At 39.5% G+C, this 19,505-nt stretch overlaps 1 protein-coding gene across 7 annotated transcripts in view; it reads left to right on the forward strand.

The window, feature by feature from the left end:
- Positions 1-3,187: 3,187 nt before the first annotated feature.
- The window catches only part of LOC143369134 (protein muscleblind-like), a 544,190-nt gene continuing 527,872 nt past the window's right edge, over positions 3,188-19,505 (forward strand). The window contains exon 1 of one of the 7 annotated variants that reach the window (XM_076812637.1): positions 3,188-3,992. The gene's annotated coding sequence lies outside the window, so the exon portion shown is untranslated. The remainder of the gene's footprint in view (positions 3,993-19,505) is intronic. The other 6 variants (XM_076812636.1, XM_076812635.1, XM_076812638.1 and 3 more) reach the window with 6 other exon arrangements.

A 19,505-nucleotide genomic window follows, 5' to 3' on the forward strand; every position in this document is an offset into this window, starting at 1 on the left:
TTAAAAAAGAAATTATAAAAAATAATTTATAAAAAAAAATTTATAAAGTTTTTTTTAACGTGGAGACATCTTCAAAAGACACCCCGATTCCTTTAGAGGGGAATCCCCGGGGGCGCCAGGGTAGTGTGGATTTTTACCCACTAAAATCCCACGGTCACTATGAAATTTTTAATAATTTACATGTAAATATCTCTATTATTAAGGCGCATTTGCAGAAACGCTCGGACACCTATTTACTTATTTTCGACATAGATCCATCATGCCAAGGCTCATCAAAATCGGTGTCTACCATATGGTGTCCCCCTCTTGTGAGTAACAGATCGTTACTATAACCTCTAAATTACATATTTTTGTACGGTATTTCATTATAATATAAAAACCAAACCAAAAATATAATTCTTCAAATATGACAATTCTGTTCCGTTCAACTTATAGACGCATTTCAAATTTGTTCGCTTGTTGTAAAGAAACGAAGCACAGAATACACACTTTCTGCTACACACAATATTGACTGATATATATAGAATGAAACTAAACTGTCAGGCGTGCCAAATATATTTTTGGCGCCGAGTGGTGAACGTAAAATTCCAAAATCCCCAAATGGGGATCGTGGCAGCTAATGGGTTAAGTCGCAAATTTTGCGTTAATAGCATCCAAGGAAAATAAATTTCATTTAGGACGTACACCTTGCAGTAAACAGAACCCAAGTAACTCGAATTGTTAAACGCTAGATACAGGAAAAATTCTGAATGGTCACATTCTTATGCAGGGTGAATCATTCGTGTTTTTTAACCCTTCGTCGACACTCTGGGTGCGAGCCACCCATAAGCTGATTTTGAAGCTCCGTAGCTTGTATATGCAAAATGAATACCTTTTCTCCAAAGCCGACTTACAAACTATTGTCTCTCTCAAAATAGTATATCCGAATATCAACTCTGTAGATTTTTAGCTTCTAATATTGAAATTTGTAAAAGTTACAATTTTTTAAAGATTTTCTTCTTTTTTTCTCGACAAGTGGTAATTTAATTTTTTTTTTGCAAAAACTGTGATCAAATTTTATTAAAAAAACTATTGTAATACATTCTAGGGACTTTGAAATTGACCCCTGATTTTTTTCATAATAATTGGATTCTTTAGATGAGAATGACAGTCGTTCAAAATTTGCCGTGGGTGTGAGCCACCCAGGTATGTCAAAGTTGATCGAAAAGAAAGTGTGTCAACGAAGGGTTAAATGCATGAATTCTTCAATTGTGAAACTCGCTTTAAGTTTAAGTCGACATTAAATGATTTGTAATTCCTTACAAAAAAAAAGAAAGAAGTGTTTTTAGTAGTTACACGTAAAGCGCTCATATGTGAAGTACCTACTAAATAGGTACATATATGCCATTCGTACTTTAGCGGTATTTGCACTTAAACTGTATCCACTTTCTTTCCCCGTTTCCTGAATTATTTTTACCATCCATGGGCATTCCGACGGCATTTTCTGGGTCAATTAAAACGGGACACTTTATATATTAGTCGAAGTCCAACGTGGGAAATTATATTTGGAATATTTTTCAATACATATCACTAACAGTCTCAGCCACATTCGCTCGATTAAAATCGGACACTGGACATTCGCCTAAACGTTACGCAGCGGTCCCGCTCTATGTATATATATTGCGTATTTTGGTATCTGTCCTCCATGCGCGCCCGTAACACATGCGAGGCCGATCGAATATAAAGAATTCTCCACGAATCTCGCTACTCTTCCCCTTACTTTTCCCATCTCTCTTTCTCCGCCGTACAAACGCATCGTAGAAACAAGATTACGCCGCCGTACAGCACACGCGTTGGAAGTTCTGTTTTCTAGAGGCAGGACCGAGACGAGCGAAAAGAAAAAGCGAGAAAGAGGAACGGCTGGCTAGCCCTGTTCCACCCGTGTGTGGCGAGCGTGATAGCGGGCAATGCGAGACCAGCCTAACCTAACTCCTATGCCGGTTCTCCAGCGGGGTGAGCTGGATCACCAGGCGCCACGAGTGGAACGAAGACAGGCTGATGCGAGCGATGCGTGGGTGGTGGGGGCCAGATCGGCGCATGCGCATCGGGGACACTTATTGAGCCACGGAGAGGGGCGGTTGGTGCCTCATCGTCGGCGGCGGTGACGGCGACGTGGCATGGTATATGGTCGCATGGATGCAGTGGGGAGCGAGACGGGCGCCTCATATTATGCAGGGGAGGGGATTGTGGCTCCTCGTAGTCGGCGGATGGAGGAAAAAGGCGGATATATGACAGCCCAGTTGGAGGAAGAGAGAGAGAAGCGGTGTGTCACGATGGTCCGTATGTGTGCGTGATCGGGCAGGACAGAGTCGGTCGGATCCAGCGAAGATAGAGAGGGAGAGAATGCTATAAAATGATAGGGAAACGACGGAGAGAGCGAGATACGGTTGGAATTAGTGAGAGGGTGCATAGTTGGGCACCGAATAGCAGAAAGAGAAAAACAGGAGACCCCCAATGCGTCGAAGGGAGGACGATAGGGCATAAAATGTTAGACGCAGAGGGGACGAGATGGGGGAATCGTAGGTGTGACTAAGCGAGACAGACGGAGGGGAACGCGAGAGAGAACGAACGAAATGGAGCGAGAAGGTTCGGGGGGAGGGGGGAGATCGAAAGAGAGAAATAGAAGTCGTAGAAACAGGTTTGCATGCGCGAGCGCAAGCGAGAGGCAGTTAAAGTGTATGGAAAGACGGGCGGGGAGTGTAGGCAGTGACGGATCGCCACACGGGCGCACGGGTGCGCGCCCCGGCCATCAAACGGCAGAAAAAAACTAGATTACCTATTTTCAACGTTTCGCTAATTGGTAAAGGAATGTAAAAAGTTTCATTTTACCAGGAATTTTATTCGAAAATATATACCAAAAAGTTAAGATACTCCAGAAAACGAGCCCGCTCATATACATGTTCATTACTCACGTAGTTTCATCACCCTGTAATTACGCGAATATGTGAGTTTTTATGAAATTAAAAAATTAGAAACGTTGCGTTCACCGGTTCGTACATTTCGGTTTATCTGTGTCTCGAATTTCTTGAGGGGATCCCGAATGTTTGGTGCACCACTGTATGGAGGAGTGGTAGGGCATCGGAGGGTTGGCGAAAGGGGAAGAGTAAGGGAGAAAGGGGAGGGGAGAGGGGGCGCTGGCGTCGGACAGTCAGTGTCGCGCCAGGCCCCCGCTAGCGGCTAGCCAAGCAAGCAGTAAGCAGTCGCAATCCCGTCGCCTAACCAGCATTGCTCGCCTTACCTTTTCACCCTCTTACAAAATCGCATTGAGGCTTCCGTCAGTTGCATATATTCGCCCCCGTTCCATCAGCCGGTCCCTGCGACGTCGTCTACCGTCGTTCGTCGTCGCCATTGCCGCCACCACCGCCCGTCGTCGTCGTCGCTGCTACTGCTGCCGTCGTCGTCGCACACGCAGTACGCCGTCGTTATTGCTCTCGCAATCGTCGCCCAGTAAGTCGCGCGTGGTTCTCAGCAGCGATTTTCCACTGTTCCAAAGTGCGAGCGAGCATCGAAGAATCCCGGGAGCCCTCGCGAATCGGCCGAGAGAGAGAGAAAGCGGATTATGAGTTGGTACAGTGCGGCAGACGAGCAAGCATCGGGGCCAGCGTTGTCGTCGGAGTGAGATAAACGAGTTTTCGTGGGTTTTGTGTCGCGATCCGTCGGTCCATTCCACCGGGAACCCCCGCCAGTGAGACCACGGGAAACGTATATCCGCCGTTTTTTTTCACGTTGGTGAGAGAGAGAGAGCACAGTGCCCGATAGAAGGGAACTCCGTATGTCACACGTTATCGACGTCCGTATAAAAGTGCTGACAAATTGAGATATTCTGGTGTGTGGTTACCGCAGTGAGGAATTGCCAGGTCGGAAGGGAAGTCAGCGGAGGCTCGCTTAACCTGTCACGCTGACCGACATCACGGCGAGATCGTGGCTGATACCTCCGCGTGTTCCGGCGCAAGGTACAAGTACAGACCTCTCTATATATATTTTATACGTATGTTTCGTACGTGGCACGCGTGCTGCATCTACGTGTGCATCGTGCTCCGTCCAGCTATAGGGCGATAAAAGTCGGCTCACGCCATTGCCCGCGCGTGGGCGATCCGCCTGTGTTCGCTTGGTCGCGTATATCGCGCCCGTCATACCGATCATCGTTTCCGTAATTGCGTTCCTTTCCACCGTTACGGAAACGACGGATAGGCCCCTGTTGTGTGTGCATTCGCACGGTGTAATTGTGAATTGTCGATCGTCCCACAAATTCGACGCATTCCTTCGCGCTTCTCGGTTCATCCGTGCCTGGTCGAGTCGCGTTCGAATTATTGCCGCTTTTTCGGCGTTGACCTCCTTGCGTTCCTCAACGCGATTTACTCGTCGCTCCGTATTACAAGCCCCTGCAATACGCGAACGAGTGAAACGTAACCTCTGAATCGAAATATGCGTTCAAGTGAAATCGGCTGCGTGTTATCGCCGCTTCCCGTCGTTGCCATTGCGACGCGAAATAAAATGCGTGCGACCACGTTGCTCCGATTTTTGCTTCCGGGCCACGAGGCGATCGACGTATTGAGTGACATTCAGCTTCGCCCGAGTACAAGTATGTGCGTCGAGGGTCGTCAGAAAATTGCCGAAATAATTGGAATCGAATCTGTCGGGTCACGTAGGCGAATTGGTACGAATATACACGCGTATGTCTGACGATTAGCCAGATGCCATTAAATTGTCGTTTCGTCGCGCGATTCGTGCTCGTTTGCCGAAGCAACGGCTCTGCGGCGCGCTAACATCTACATATGTACATATGCATGTAGATGAATTCCCATTTCGATGGCGCCTTTTTTTTCCGAGTCGTATGTCCATACTTTCTTGCTACTTTGTGGATCATTGTAACTTTTACTCCAATCGCTAATTTGGTATTTCGAAACCGCGCGCAGTGATGGAAAATGGTGTCTGCATGCCGCAGTCTCTTGATCTTTTTTCCGTACGGTACGAAATTAAAACGAGAACTGTTCACGCAAGAATGTGCTCGAAAATTTAATTGCCAATGCAACGCACATTTGACACGGTTCCCTTATCGTACTTCGTGGAACTACCCTGCTGTTTTACTTAGGGCGAAAGATCTGAGTTAGGTTTGAAATTGAAAGCTACACTTGCACCATTTCAACAAATTATTTTGCGTTTATTAAGCGACAGCAAGCACACAGTTGAATTCGTAAAAAAATTAGCTGCCAGTCTGTAATTTACTGAACACAGTGTTTTCAAAACGCAAAAAGAGTAACGCAATCAAATGCAATAATTAGTGGGACAGAAGAGTCTGCGCAATTGTACTGTTCATTTTATTGCTCCGATTTTCTATTTTCGAATTGATACAGTTTCTAAATTATTTTTAGTCGAAATTATCCCAGACAGGGCCTATGGAATTTACATCTGTACACTTGATATTCTCCATAGGATTTCGATCTACCCCAGGCGTTTCTAACATCGGCATGACATTACAGAATAATTACTTTCCAACTAAAGTGAATACATTCCAGTTTAAACGTGCCGTAGCAATTTTTTTCAAAAGCACACTCTGTTATGGGCCCGGAAGTGTTCAGGAAAATTAGTACAGGCATGGCGCAGGAGCTTATCACTTCGTATTACAATCCTCAAGAAACGAACCGTGTTAACTCTCGGAAGACAAATGCAGGGTCAGTTTGACCCATAGCAACATTTCTGTGGTAAACGGGCTTCGCGAAAAAATTGAATATAAAATGAATTAATCCCACGTAGGGTGCCAGTAGTTGACAACTTTTCAGGAAAACGTGAAAGATAAGGTTTTTAGAAGTGGCGAACTGTGAGAATTAGGTTGCACTTCTAAAAACCTTATTTTTCACGTTTTTCTGAAAAGTTGTCAACTACTGTTACCTTCACCCTAAATAAGATTTTTAGAAGTGGCGAATTGTGAGAATTAGGTTGCACTTCTAAAAACCTTATTTTTCACGTTTTTCTGAAAAGTTGTCAACTACTGTTACCTTCACCCTAAATAAGATTTTTAGAAGTGGCGAATTGTGAGAATTAGGTTGCACTTCTAAAAACCTTATTTTTCACGTTTTTCTGAAAAGTTGTCAACTACTGTTACCTTCACCCTAAATAAGATTTTTAGAAGTGGCGAATTGTGAGAATTAGGTTGCACTTCTAAAAACCTTATTTTTCACGTTTTTCTGAAAAGTTGTCAACTACTGTTACCTTCACCCTAAATAAGATTTTTAGAAGTGGCGAATTGTGAGAATTAGGTTGCACTTCTAAAAACCTTATTTTTCACGTTTTTCTGAAAAGTTGTCAACTACTGTTACCTTCACCCTAAATAAGATTTTTAGAAGTGGCGAATTGTGAGAATTAGGTTGCACTTCTAAAAACCTTATTTTTCACGTTTTTCTGAAAAGTTGTCAACTACTGTTACCTTCACCCTAAATAAGGTTTTTAGAAGTGGCGAACTGTGAGAATTAGGTTGCACTTCTAAAAACCTTATTTTTCACGTTTTTCTGAAAAGTTGTCAACTACTGTTACCTTCACCCTAAATAAGATTTTTAGAAGTGGCGAATTGTGAGAATTAGGTTGCACTTCTAAAAACCTTATTTTTCACGTTTTTCTGAAAAGTTGTCAACTACTGTTACCTTCACCCTAAATAAGGTTTTTAGAAGTGGCGAACTGTGAGAATTAGGTTGCACTTCTAAAAACCTTATTTTTCACGTTTTTCTGAAAAGTTGTCAACTACTGATACATGGTCAACTACTGTTACCTTCACCCTAAATAGGTAATAAAAAAAATATTCACGTACATTTGATAGATAAAAAATAGGTGTATCTCCTGTAATTTTTACAAACGATGTTCCCGCAATTTAGGCACGTTACACTATATTTTGCCATTGCCGTCACAAATGTAGCATCGTGATCGACTTTGTCAGAGTTGGATCAAAATGACCCTGCATTCGTTGCGCGAGGTTTAAGAACGAACATTTATTGAACTTGATTTTAAAACACCGCCAGTTTGCACCAGCAGCTGAGTAAATAAAATTTGGACATTTCGCGCGACAGAACACTCTCGTTATCTCTCTAAGGTGCAATAAACAAAATGAAATGATGCAATATTATATAGTACACAAGGAGAAACATAGACAAAGACTAATGACATACGGACAAACAGTTTTTTCTGTCTCCCTGTAAACTTCGCGATTGATGGGTAAAAGTGGTTGACGCCGCGGAAGTGCCGCTTAGATTTTCTTCTGTGGCAAGGGCACGCCATAAATGCTCACTTCTGACGCTCGGTATGCATCCGGGCTTGGGATCGCTGCTGCAGATGCGTCGCCTGTGCCGGACACGTTCCCGAAGCGGGATTATGCGATGCGTGAGAAGAGCTCTCGTGAAACTCGTTACTTGAAGATATCTGCCCCGCCGCGACTGATAGATATCGTCGCTCCCTATCTCTTCGAGAACGATAAAGTGGTTTGACCATTTCGCACGGCTCGCGGTGTCGCAACTAGAGCTGGGACTATTCAGATAACATAAGGTGAACGTCCCAATTTCTGCTCGTGTCCCCACTTCTGATCATTTTGTGTTTTTTTTATTATTATACGCGTTACGTTTGTACTGCAGTTGCAACAAAATAATTCTGAACTATTTAAACATTTACGCGAGGGTTGCACGAGCTTGGGGCAACACATACATCGCTATTTTTCATGAACAGAAATACGGAGATTTAGAGCATTATATATTTAATTACAAATTACTAATAGTTAATTATTATTATTATTATTGTTATCAACGGGAATACCCTTTAGTTAAACATCTCGAAATATCTTTCTGAAATAGTTTTTGAATTGGTTGATTTATTATTAAAGAATTAATCAATTATTCTGCAAATTTTGATCACAGACAAATTTTTTACACCTTCTTTATGACGAGTTACCGCCTAAATCAGCAGAAATTGGGACATTCACCTGAATGTTGGAATACTTTATTAGGTGCAGAATTTTCGGAATATCCTTGGCAAGCTGTAATATTGAAATAGGATATTTATATATCGACGTGAGTTCCAAAAAGTAGCACGTTTGCCTTCGTTCTCACGAAATCTATAGCGTTTCGGTTTTCGCTGCGAGAACTAGCACTTTAGAGCGGTCTGCAACGAAAAGTAGCATGCTCGGGTTTACCCCGCGTTCGCAATCCCCCCACTCTCCCTTACTTAAATTATGCAGATTAAAATTTTCATATGTGTTGTCTTTTGGAGATTAGATGGAATTATTATTTACTAGCGTCCACCGTCTCGGCCTCGCCCGAGATATCAGCATGACGGACTCGTGTTTATTAGAATTAATATCTGTTAAGGAAATTAAGTATTTTGAAAAGAAAGCTTAATTTTTTTATATTATTTCGCAAAATTTCTGACATTTATTTTCCCTCCAGCGCAACACATACCAGGCGCTACTTCGTTCCATGTTAACAAAGGTTAAGAGAGGGTCACTAAAGTGGCCACCTAAAAATTTGGATACTTTGCTGGCTATTTTGGCGGCATATATGCATAAATTTTAAGTAAATAAAATTTACAATTTCAATAAAAAAATCCTGGCCCTCTAAAGGTTAATAACGCGTTTTTTTTTAGACATGCCACATAGCCTATGTCCGTCCTAGAGTATCCAGGAATGACGTGTTAACATTTTAGGAAGATCGGTTCAATAGGTCTTGACTTTTGCGCGAACATAAAAATCGACTCTCTCTCTCTTTGTATAATAGTATGGATTAAACACTATTTTCAACAATTGAATTCTTTTAAACTGACCACGCGCTGAAACGTGATAGTTTCTGCAGTCTGCAATATAATCCAAAACGTGCTATTCTTCGTGGCCAAACCGGATAATATGTTAGTTTTCGCCGTAAATTCCCAAATTTGCTATTTTTCGTGGCGAAACAGTATAACGTGCTAGTTTTCGCCGCAACGGTACGAAATGTGCTATTCTTCGTGGCGAAGCAGTCAAATGTTCGCGACGGAGGACCAAACGTGCTAATATTCGTTAGAAACTATGGAATTTGCTTCTTTTCGTGGCAAACCGAAACGTGCTACTTTTTGTAAGAAAATTGAAACGTGCTACTTTTTGTAACGCACGTTGATATGGTACCTACATCTCGTTCATAGCAGATATAGTACCGTCAAGGACCTAGTTCCTGATCAGTTTAGGAAACTCAACCAAATAATAAGCTTATAATGATACAATTTTATTCTAACAAATTACTAAATAATTATGAAGTATTATGAAATTTATACGCAAAATTTTATAGGTCATAGTAAAACGTGTGGAGGTGATCAGAAACTGCTCCCTTTGCATTTTTCACATTCGAAGTTAAATTGTAAAATAATTACTGTGTGCAGTTTTTTAAATACCAAATTAAAGATAAAACATAGATTTACTGAAATAACAAAAAATCTTTTAGATTTGGTTCAGTTTTCCCTTTGCGCTTTAAAAACCCGCGGTAGCTACTCTCAAGTGATCAGGAACTGGGTCCTTCACGGTATCCTAAAGAAAAATATTTCACCTACGTCGTCTTTCGTCGAGACATTCTGTCTTTAGAGTTGACGATACAATCAAAGCAGAAGAGATACGTGTATACTAGGGCGGAGCGGAAAATTTAAATGTTAATTTTCAGTTGGCTTGGGTGCGGGTTAGTTGTCTTTTGATTAACCAAACACAACTGTAAAAAAAAATTTGGAAAAATATTCATGTCTGCAGGTTCCTTTTTCTCCTAAAAATGATTGTATAATCATACTATGTAGGCAAAAATTTAAATTTGAATTTTAAGTTGGCCCGGGTGCGGGGTAGTTGTCTTTTGATTAATCAAACACAACTGTAATTTTTTTTGGGAAAATATTTATGTCTGTAGGTTCCTTTTTCTCATAAATAATTATATAATTATTTAATCATTTTTAGGAGAAAAAGGAACCTGCAGACTTAAATATGTTTCCAAAATTTCTTTACAGTTGTGTTTGATTAATCAAAAGACAACTATCCCGCACCCAGGCCAACTGAAAATTCAAATTTAAATTTTCGCCTATATAGTATCGCTCCGCCCTAGTGTATACTCCAAAAAAATATCACATTGTATGGGTCTATAAGTGGCGTAAGAAAAATGGAAATTGCGTAACATCTCAGATAAAATAAGGCTTGAAAAAGAAGGATGAATTTGATGTATTCGGTTCAGTGTCCATATCATCGGTATTCCAATACGCAGCTATCCGATGAATCATCAAATATTAGAATATAGAAGCATTCGACATATAGTTCCAGTCCTAATCGCAATGCGTCGCTATCCATTCTTTATGACTGGATTTAAACATCGTCCTAAATGTGACATTTTGAGACCGAATATTATGCATGGACTACCAATCAAGCAATTGCAGAGTTGTTTTATGATAAAAATTCTGAGTGGCAGGGCATCGATGACAGGGTTTTCTTTGACAATATTTTGCAGTCGATAGGACATTTTTCATCATCATATTGAAAAGTAGTTATTTCGTTTGTTATCTACATATATCTTTAACCTTCCTTTTGGAGGCATACCATCTTCTATAGGTTACTTCGCCAATTCATAAACAGTCTCTTCTTTTTTCGAAGAAGAAGAGGTAACTGTTCTTAACTCGGTACTAAGATTAGATAAGACCAAAGTTTATGTAAACTTTTTTCGTTATCTTTCTCTGCTAAATTTAACCCTAACATATTTGGAAACACGCGTGTAAAGTGCATGTATTTTTATTATTTGCGTGGGGTGTTTTGGAAAGAAATGTCAATACTGTGCGAATAGATTCTATAGGTAACCCTAAAAATAAGTAAAAAAGTTCGCAAGAGTTACTGAGATATATTATATATAATTTCGAAATTTTTATATAGAAACTATGCACGGATGTTCTTCGATTACTATTTGTGCACTACAAAATATTGTATTAACTTAAAATAGTGCACATTGGTTTATGTAGAATAGTTTCAAAATTACGTTTTTTTTGGGGAGTCAGTGGCTCTATGTGCTGTAGCTATGCACAATGTAGCTCTTTAAGGGGTCAGTCCACTGTGACGGTTTGAGAAATTAAGCTCTTTTTAAAGATTTTTTTCTCCGTGGATACAACATATAATGCAATAAATCTTTTTGGTATTTATTAAGCTACTCTTATATTATACAGAAAAAAATTTAAAGATTTTTTTTAATTCGTTTTAAAACTTTAAACGCGATTATCTCAAAACATTTTTTTCAACTGGTGCAGGTGATTGCAAAAAAAACTATTTGACCAATCAGACTGAAATTTGTACACGTTATTCAGCACATCAGTGGCTATGGCCGGGGCTAGGATTATATTTACTGATAAAAAATTAACAAAATGGCGGACGTTTGACGTTTAAGTGTCGAAATACCGTGAATCTTTCAAGCATTTTGCCCTGTAAAAAGTAGGAAGTGGTTAATCAAAAAAGGTTTCCGTTGTCCCGGCCATAGCCACTGATGTGCTGAATATCGTGTAAAAATTTCAGACTTATTGGTCTAATAGTTGTTTTGCAATCACCTGCACCAGTTGAAAAAATGTTTAAAAAAAAAAACAAATTAAAAAAATTCTTTAATTTTTTTTGTATAATATAACAGTAGCTTAATAAATACCAAAAAGATTTATTGCATTGTATGTTGTATCTACGGAGAAAAAAATCTTTAAAAAGAGCTTAATTTTTCAAACCGTCACAGTGGACTGACCCCTTAAGTATTGCCAGATGGAGAAATCTAATGGAAGTCAGTAAGTACAGAGCCATTTTGGCTAATCCACCTTCTTTAAAACCGGCAGTCAGTCAATGTATGCAGTATTTTTTTTTGTATCTACATCTGCACTCTGGATATGAGAGATACACTTTTTAATAACGTGGAGAGTATTTCTAATCAGGGCTTGAATAGGTTTCGAAAATAACTGTTTCAAACTGTTATATAAAGGTTCTGACTGAAAGAGTTATATAGAACCTAACAAATAAAAGTTACAGAACCTAAAAAATAAAAATTATACCTAGAGCTATATAGGAACCGTAACTTATACTTATATAGTCTGATATTTAGGTTCTTTATACCGGTTATTCCGAATAAAGGTTCTTCATAACTCCTTCAAGAACCGAAATCTTTATAATAACGGTTTCAAGCCCTTTTTCTAATACCTTTTATATTTCCTACTTACTAAACAGTTCCCAGCAATAAACGCGATATTTGTTTAAAAGAAATTTTTTATATAAAAGCATACACAGTATTTTTTCCTTTTATCTAACTTTCCTTGAGAATAGTCATAATCATTGACCGAAACGTTGGAATTTGGTAAAAATTCTCAAAATTGCAAAATAGCTTTTATTTAATTATTGAACAGACCTAACCAGTGCGCCGCAATCATATCTTCTAATTAAAACAGTACTGTAAAAACACAAGTTTGGTAGTTAATTTCCACGTCTACATTTGAAATGCATATCGTAGTAACCATTACGAATTAGACGAATGCCAATATTCTTTTCTCAGAATTGTCTGCAGAATCTGCAGCGAGACATTCTGCATAAATTCGAGGCGGTTGTTCGTCAGACCCGCGTTTAATTAGCTTTCCCTTTATTTTAACGAATTCCCGACGTATGCAAACTTTGCGGCTCAAGTACCTGGACACACTGCAGGTATACCGTATCAGCTGAATGCTGCACGTGGACTCTTGCGAGTGACTGTACGCGGCGGTAGAGGGCAAATTCTTACGTTATACGAAGAAGTCGAAATGAAATCACGCGCAAACGTGTCGAGTGCATCCCACACGCGCTGTATGGAACCTAGGCGCATCGAATTACAGCACCTTCGTGGGCGTGTCCCACTGACATTCCGACCTCGGTGTCTTTTATCCTATTGAGCCTCGCTACCCGTGCAGCAAGAACCCTTTTTAACGGCGGGTGTCCTTGTTTCCACTTGTTTACGACGATTACAGGAAGTCACACCTATAAGGTGACGCGTGGGCCGCTTCCATGCATGCTAGAGGATCGTTGAAAGAGCCGAGTGAATCGATCACATCTTCTGATGCATACAGTTCATACTTTGACAGCTGTTCTCCCACGTATTCGCGATTTTCTTCATTCGCATTATTATAGTCCGTTAAACTTTATTGGGATTTATTTAAGACCAGCGTCCCCCACTTATTCAAATTCAGGATTATTATTATTACGATTTTATTACTCCTTAAATGGGAGATATGTTAATATATAAAGCAGAAAGTGTTTGTGTGTTTGTCTGGCGCCCAAAAACTTTCGAACAGTAAACTCAGGGGTCACGAAATTTGTCCCAGCTCATTATACCTACCTAATCTAGATGAACGTGGCTATTTTCACACAAAAGATAAATAAATAAAAAACAATTTTTTTATAAAATCAGAATTCTAAATTTCGGGTGAAGCTGAATAGCGAAGCTAGTATTGCATACGTCGAGCAAGAGTGGATGATGATCTTGACAAATTTGATCGCACCCGGGGCATACTAACCAAGGGCGTCCGCAGACTTTCTTCCAGGAGGGGGCAACTTTAGGGTGACGGCGATGAAAAATATAGTAATGAAAAAAACGAGTAGCCCGCTTGCATTTTTGAACTTTTTGTAGTGCCAATTTAATTAAAAATTTTAATCTAAAATTCAGAAATATTCACTTTTTTAGTATAAACTTAATAAAGATCAGTTTTTAAAATTAAGCGATTTTTTCTCGAAAGCCAGGGGGGGCAACTGCCTCTTTTGCACCCCCTCCGGACGCCCATGATACTAACATCCATACGGGGTACATATAAATCTACAACAGCAATTTGTAACCATATAATCTTTAGCGCGCGAAAAGCTTTGCCATCTGGTGGTGACATCACGGTACTGTTGCGGGCGAGGTACGCGTGGGCTGAATATGCGCATGCGCGCACGAATTAGACTGACCTATACACGGGTCACGTGGTCTGCAAAACAGCCGTACACATGAAATGTTTACACATAAATTACAAGTTAATAAAGCGTTTCTGAGTCATGGTACATAGCCTATGTGCATCTTAGAGTATGCAGAAATAACGTGTTAAAATTTGAGGAAGATCAGTTCGATAGGTCTCGAGTTTTGCGCGAACATAAAAATCGGCTCTCTCTTTATATAATAGTTTAGATTTATTGGGATTTTACTTTTCTAGAATTAATAATCCATTATTAATTCATCGATTTAATAATTTACATCGGATGGTGTACAGTAAATTCTCGTTACCAGCCCGACGAACGGGGCTGGCGGCGGGCTCTTAACGTGTTGTGGATACTATTCCGCGCGGCTAATGGCGCGAGTGAGAAAACCCAATGAGCGAGCGAGAGGAAACGAAAGAGTCCACGGCAACTTCGTGTCGACTCTTTCGTTTCCTCTCGCTCGCTCATCGGGTATTCTCACTCTGTCCGAAGGATTCCAAGAAATAGTGGGGATAGTCGCTGGACTCCTAACGCATGGTAGAAACGAGCAGGTAACGAGGATTTACTGTATTTTAAATCTCTCAGTACTATATGCAAGGAAGAGTAAAAATTGAAATTATAAACTCCCTGTCTATATTGAACGATATATATGTTTATTTCGATACCGAAGGAAAATAACGTCGTAAGGTCTTCCTCGAGTCAAGGACTGGAGTAGACTGCCCGTTCTGAACCGGGAAGTCATTGAGTTCGCACTATCGAATATTCCTTAAGGCCCTATCTAATTTATGATGGGCCTGACATCATGCTGTCCGGACCCGGCGTCGCCGTGCTCGCCTTTCGTAAACATTCGCACGCGGCTAGGGTAGATGCACCGTTTGTGGCCATTCGCACTGTTTTTGGCCATGTGCTTAATTATCTCATTTTTAAATTGCTTGCGGATCATTATTCCGTGGAGAATTTCACATCATAAATATTTTGTTTAGTATACCGCCAGAAATATAAGGTTACATTTATTGCTCACACGGAAAAATATTATATTTTTTTTAAGAAGTGGCCAAAACTGGTACAATATCTTAAAGTGGCGACAAACGGTGCATCCACCCTGCGCCTCGTTCGTTGAGCGATGTCTCAATTTTCTAACAAAACTTTATTGGGATTTATTTAAGATCCATTGGGATTTTACTTTTCTAGAATTAATAATCCATTATTAATCCATCGATTTAATCATTTACATCAGATGGTGTATTTTAAATATCTCAGTACTATGCTTTCAAAAATATCCTGTGGTTTATTGATATAAATGTATACAATACCAGGACAATTTTTAATTCTGTAAGAGCTCGGGGTTCGGAAATATTCTGCCAAGTGAATGTAAGAAACGATTCACTTATTCGTTTCCTATTATCACATATTAATAATATATTATGCTAAAATATTGACATGGATGAATAAAGTAGTAGATATAAATAGTACAATAATGCAGCGGTAATATTCAACTTAATATTTATATTGAGAAGCAGATTGCAAAATGCTGTGTAGGGCGTGAATATTTCATAAAGAATTAAGTAAAAAATGTCGAATGAAGGTTTTAGAAGTGAAGCCTTGTTTTTTAAAATATTGATTTTGAAGGGCTGTTGAATATTGTTACATTAGTTTAAAAATTAACGTGGCAAATATTGTTAGGGGCTATATTTTGTTTGCATGCCTTCACAACATAAATGCCATTTCTAAAGGTCTTATCTTCTAAGCCAGTTCATGCCTGTTATCGGTGCTATTTGCAACTAGAAACAAGGAGACACAGTTTGAACTTTAGAATCACTTTGTTGCATTTTCAAAGTCTCTATTCTAAAAAACGTAGAACTTTATTCTACACTTTCGCTTTGTGCTTTCATGAAGAATCATAACAGATCATTCTACATATCACTGAATTTAGTAAAAATCGGGAAAAGATAGCCTTCAGGAAGCTAAACTGTAGAGAATATTGTTTTCCTCTTTAACCTTTAGAGGGCCGGGATTTTTCATTGAAATTGCAAATTTTATTTACTTAAAATTTATGCACATATACCACCATGGCCGGCAAAGTATCCAAATTCTTAGGTGGCCACTATAGTGGCCAGTAGGGTGTGTCAATTTTGTCAGTGTTTCAATTTTAAAAACGACTAGTGGAAAAAAGGTAGAATTTCAGGTTTAAAATTAACCACTACCTTTCAAATTTGTGTAATACATTATTTACCTAATTGGAATTTCATTTGAAATTGTAGAAAAATACGAAAATTACTAAAATTATTAAAAAAAAATTTAATAATTGAACTTATGAACCCCAACAGAGCAAACAAGATATCGCTTCTTTGCTGGACTTTGTTAAATAGTATTAAATTTACTACAGATGACATATGGCTACATCTGTTGCTAAAGTTACATATATTTTCATTTTGTAATAAAGACACATGTCCATGCATTTTCATGTGAATGTAATAAATACTAATCTCCACATATTTTTATTTGTATTTCCATGCTTTTATGTATGCAAGACTCACTTTAAGCAGTATATGAATATGTAGTTTGCAGTTAAATCTTACTTAATTTTCACTTTTGTCAACTGTGATTTGAAGTAGCTAAACCTCACTCAAATCAATTTCTGACGATATTTTCAGATTCAGGATTGAAAACAGCATTACTTTGCCACTAGTCATTTTAAAATTTTCAAAAATTTACCCATAAAATTGGCACAGCCTAATGGCCAGCCTAGCCCTCTAAAAGTTAAACTGAAGCAACTTGTTCTGTTCCCATTGTTTTCTAAGCTAATACGCAATCAAGGCGTTCTCTGTATACTCCAATACATCTCGCCCTTTCTACATAAGTTGCTAATAATATTATTACTAAATAAGTAAGAATATAAAAAAGGTCTAAACAGATAATACGAAATAACATTAAGATTATTTTGCATAATAATTGTAACTAAACGGGATACATGTGACTGTAATGGGGATTCACAGAAACACTCTGCCACCCAAGAGTTTTCTTTATCTCTCCTTTTATTTTATACACAAAGAGTGAACGCAACGCTTTGCTATTTACCACTGTGCATTTGGAAACCCGCTCGCCAGATATCACTATATTTTTACGAGTTTCATTCAGCGCAATGCGTTTTGACTAATACACAAATAATGTGTAGCAGTGTAACACACGTCTGTACACGACATACGTGTTGGCCTACAGTCAGTCGCAATATTTTAACTGTAAACCATACGTCACGTAGGTATGTGCCACTGATTGCGAGTGATGTGTCGTTGTTAATGGATCGTAGCTAAATTTGTTACTCATAGAAAAATAATTCCATCTATACCCATTAATATTAATTCATTTAGACAAGCACGAAGTTCTTCACTCCTTAGAATAGTGTAATATAGTACAGTTTCATGAGCGATCTGAATCTTGAGTCACGCACGTGTTTCTGGTATTAAGAAAGTAGATTTTATTTATTTATGTGCAGGTTAAGGGTGTATCGATGTACAATATTAGACAAAAGTATATGAAATTTGAAATACTTGAATATCTACGTCTTACGCACAGTAAATCTAGATGTAAGGAACTGGAACGACAGCTGGAGTCTTATTTTTACTCGTAGAGAAGGATTTACAAATGCTTTTTCAAGCATTACTCGCTAAACTTTTGGCAGTGAAAATGCCCTAAATTCACAACTTCCTCAAGTTATAATTTATTTCTTTAAAACGGTGTAGTGAAAACAATTGAAACTCTGCAGATATTTTAATCTATCCCTACACTATATGCACAAAAAAAATGAAAACATTGGTACTATTTCTTCAACACTTTTTCAGCGGTTTTATCTGCCAAGATCGTCGCTTTCCATAAACAGTACGTGTAAAATCAGTGAAAATTAAAATCGCTGTAACTCAGCGACCGTTCGGCGAGTTTGTTTAAAATTTTTGGAGCACGTCAGGAAGACTCAAAAGAACAATCTCACAAATTTGCATCAACATGCTACCATTTTGAAGATTCGAAATTAATCCTGCAGTTGGCCGCTCTGCGGTACTTTTCGTTCCACGATTTATTCGATCGGAGCGCTAAATTAGGAAACATCAGCGCGCTCGCTCGCTCCGTAATCGTTAAGAATTATCCCATGACATCATCCTCGCGATTACCGGCCTGTAGATACGCGCGCCGGAGCAGCCGCGGAGAGAAAGAGACGGTGGTGTGCGTTATGTGCCGCGTGACGTAACGGCAGAGTCGAAATTTATCTGTTCGGCGGGGGCATCGTGTCGTAGGAGTTCCAGTTTCCCGCGCCGAAACAGCCGGTTACCAGGTTTTTCCCCGCACTTTTACGGCGAAACTATCCCCGAAAATAAAACAGCAGGGAGTCGCGTGTAGGGTTACAACTCTAGAAATCCTATTTATACCGTTTCGCGTTTGGCTGCGTGCCAGCTAAATCACATTTATATCAAATGCCGTTCATTTACAATCCGCGGGGACGAGCGCGTCCGTTCGGCCCGTCCGTTCGCCGAGGGATCTAGGCGCCGTAGATCTCGGGGCCGTAAATCGTTTCGCGGATGTTCCACGGCGGAGATATACGCCCTTCTAATCGCGGTATTTCCGCCTCTGTTTTCGCCGTATTCCTCTTCCACGACATAATCGTCGCTGTGGAACTCGATCGATGGCACAAGAGGGCCGCCCGCCTTTCGAACTCTTTATTTTCATCGAAAAACAATTTTACGGTAAATAGAAATGCTTCCGCCACGGAATGGGCCAAGTTTAAACAGGTCACACGTGAAGGCATGTATTTAATACGAGGAACGAATGTATTTTTACGCGATTTTATTCAGCCTCGATCCTCTGTTTGTATGTTTGTTTGTATGATTAGGAGATATGATTTCGGCGCACTGGTTCGGTCTGTTAAATCTTATACTATAAAGCAGAAAGTGTTTCGTATGTTTCTGTGTTTGTCTGCCGACTAAAAACTTTCGAACGGTAAACTCGGGAGTCGCGAAATGCACCTCGGCTCATTATGCCTGGCTAATCCAGATAAATATGACTATTTTCACCGAAAAAAAATTATTGTTTTATAAAATCAGAATCTAAATTTCGGGCGAAGCCGGGTAGTAAAGCTAGTAATTACATAAAAGCTATTTTGCAATTTTGAGAATTTTTATCAAATTCCAAAGTTTCGGTCAATGACTATGATCATTCTCAAGGAAAGTTAGATAAAAGGAAAAAAGGCTGTACTTCCGAATGGCCACAGTGGCCGATCGACGCGAGGTTTTAGGGAAGGGGTGGGGAGGGTGTGTGGACCCTAAATCTAAAATTGTTGCTTCGGGAATTTATTAGTTTCCGAGATATTAATAAAAAAGTTTTAGTATTTCTGTTGACTTATTCCGACATAGCGCATTCCACTTTCCACCTTGTCCCGGGTATTAGTATTGGTTGGGGCTAGTTTGGTGATTTGAACCAGCAACTTGCGAATGCGACCCATGATACTGTATAAGGT

Source organism: Andrena cerasifolii, chromosome 5 (assembly GCF_050908995.1).
Source record: "Andrena cerasifolii isolate SP2316 chromosome 5, iyAndCera1_principal, whole genome shotgun sequence".
Classification (NCBI taxonomy): Eukaryota; Metazoa; Arthropoda; class Insecta; order Hymenoptera; family Andrenidae; genus Andrena; species Andrena cerasifolii.